General features: G+C 46.0%; 1 non-coding gene across 1 annotated transcript; it reads left to right on the plus strand.

Moving 5' to 3' along the window:
* Window positions 1-1,069: 1,069 nt before the first annotated feature.
* On the plus strand, window positions 1,070-1,176 carry LOC126944530 (U6 spliceosomal RNA). The gene has a single exon (XR_007722080.1). It is a non-coding gene; the product is annotated as a U6 spliceosomal RNA (small nuclear RNA).
* Window positions 1,177-2,735: the final 1,559 nt, after the last annotated feature.

A 2,735-nucleotide genomic window follows, 5' to 3' on the forward strand; every position in this document is an offset into this window, starting at 1 on the left:
TTTTTTCAGTCTTTTCTCTCTTTGCTTTTCAGTTTTGAAAGTTTCTACCCACATATCCTCGGTCTCAGAGATTCTTTCCTCATCCATGTCCAATGTACTAATAAGCCCATTAAAAGCATTCTTCATTTCTATTACAGTATTTTTTATCTCTATCATTAAAAAACATTCTTTCTTAGAATTTTTGTCTCTGTGCTTACACTGTCTATCTGTGCTTGCATGTTATCTACTTTTTCCATCAAAGCCCCTAACATTAATTTTAGTTGTTTTAAATTTTTAGTCTGATAATCTTAACATTCCTGTTGTATCCCAGTCTGGTTCTGACGCTTGCTCTTTTTCTTCAAAGTGTGTGTTTTGCCTTTAATATGCGTTGTAATTTTTTCCATTGAAAGCCACACATGATATGCTGGTGTTGGGGCTCAGAAACCAATACAACAAAATATGGTATTTTGACATGCCAAACTGAAGAAAAAGCCTCAAGGTCTCTCTGACCTTCCCTCATCTCCTGTCTCTCAATCCTCGTCCCTCCCAAAGCACATGATAAAGTTGTTTTCTGAAGTTCCCCTATCTGCCTAAAGTCCAGTTCCGCCAAAGTAGAAGACAATTGCCTCTAGTCCCGTCTTTGAGTTTTCATTAACTGAATTTGTAGCACAGGAAGAAAGACCCAAGTCTGTCAACAAATCTAGAGAGACTTTTTTTTTTTTTTTTTGAGATGCAATCTCACTCTGTTGTCCAGGCTGAAGTGCAATGGCGTGATCTCGGCTCACTGCAACCTCCACCTCCCAGATTCAAGCGGTTCTGCCTCAGCCTCCCAAGTAGCTGGGGCTATAGGCTCTCGCCACCACGCCCAGCTAATTTTTGTATTTTTAGTACAGACAGGCTTTCACCATGTTCGCCAGATGGTACACAGACTTTTGTCACAAACCATTGTCTGCTCTGCAGGCCCAACAGACTTTGTCGAAGGAAATTGTATGTTTTTCAAGCCCATTGAATTCCCCTAAAAATCATTTCCTATCCCCTAAAATCATGCATACTTTCCCATCTTCCTTTCCCCTAAGAAGAAGGGTATACAGTGCTCACTTTGGCAGCACATATACTAAAATTTTGACGATACAGAGAAGATTAGCCTGGCCCCTGCGCAAGGATGGTATGCAAATTCATAAAGTATTCCATTTTTTTTTAATTTAAAAAATTTATAAGTTTTTTAAAAAGAAGAGTACCATCTTACTCCATTGGGATATTGGGTAATCACTCTATGATTCTCCCCTGTGCATACTAATAAATTTGTACACCATTTCTCCTACCAATTTGCCTTTTGTAAGTTGATTTTTTTTTTTTTTTTTTTTTGAGACGGAGTCTCGCTCTGCCGCCCAGGCTGGAATGCAGTGGCCGGATCTCAGCTCACTGCAGGCTCCGCCTCCCGGGTTCACGCAATTCTCCTGCCTCAGCCTCCCCAGTAGCTGGGACTACAGGCGCCCGCCACCTCGCCCGGCTAGTTTTTTTTGTATTTTTTAGTAGAGACGGGGTTTCACCGTGTCAGCCAGGATGGTCTCGATCTCCTGACCTCGTGATCCGCCCGCCTCGGCCTCCCAAAGTGCTGGGATTACAGGCTTGAGCCACCGCGCCCGCCAATTTTTTTTTTTTTTTTTTTAAGACAGAGTCTTGCTCTTGTCGCCCAGGCTGGAGTGCAATGGTACAATCTCAGCTCACTGCAACCTCTGCCTCCTGGATTTAAACGATTCTCCTGCCTCTGCCTCCCAGGTAGCTGGGATTATAGGCGCCCGCCACCATGCCCAGCTAATTTTTGTATTTTCAGTAGAGATGGGGTTTCTCCATGTTGGCTGGACTGGTCTCGAACTCCTGACCTCAGGTGATTCACCCACCTTGGCCTCCCAAAGTGCTAGGATTACAGGTGTGAGCCACCAAGCCTGGCCTGTAAATTGATTTTTTTTTTTTGAGACGGAGTCTCGCTCTGTCGCCCAGGCTGGAGTGCAGTGGCGCGATCTCGGTTCACTGCAAGCTCCGCCTCCCGGGTTCACGCCATTCTCCTGCCTCAGCCTCCCGAGTAGCTGGGACTACAGGTGCCCGCCACCTCGCCCGGCTATATTTTTGTATCTTTTAGTAGAGACGGGTTTTCACCGTGTTAGCCAGGATGGTCTCAATCTCCTGACCTCATGATCCGCCAGTCTCGGCCTCCCAAAGTGCTGGGATTACAGGCTTGAGCCACCGCGCCCGGCCCGTAAATTGATTTTTTAGTGAAACTTCCAAGAGTGAAGGGAACGTTTTCCCATGGCTCCTACACTGGGTAAAAGGAATTCCCGTAAAATAGGCCTTTAGCAATGTGGTGGAGGAGGTGTGGGGCAGGGGTGGTGTTCCACAGTCCTGTGATTAGTCCTCAGTCTTTTCATGAGCCGGGGAACCCTCCTGGGCTGTGAAGTTCACCAGTGCTTCTCCATTTTTTTTTCTCCCCTTAGGTGGGACAGAGAGGGGTGTGGAGTTGGCTATTTCCCCTCCCTCAGGTCAGCTAGGCTCTGATTAAGCTCCAGAAGATTGGGCTGGGCTGAAATAGTTTCTCTTGAAAGCAGGCCTTGTTAAGAACAGAATGCTCTGGCATATTTCAAAATGGTCACTTTTCCCATCCCCCTGCTGAAAGCACAAGGAGATTTTTCTCTGACATTCACTGGGAGGACCCGATAGAGATCCTGAAGATTAAACTCACAAACATGTGGGTGCGCCCC

Source organism: Macaca thibetana, chromosome 1, assembly GCF_024542745.1.
Source record: "Macaca thibetana thibetana isolate TM-01 chromosome 1, ASM2454274v1, whole genome shotgun sequence".
Lineage (NCBI taxonomy): Eukaryota > Metazoa > Chordata > Mammalia > Primates > Cercopithecidae > Macaca > Macaca thibetana.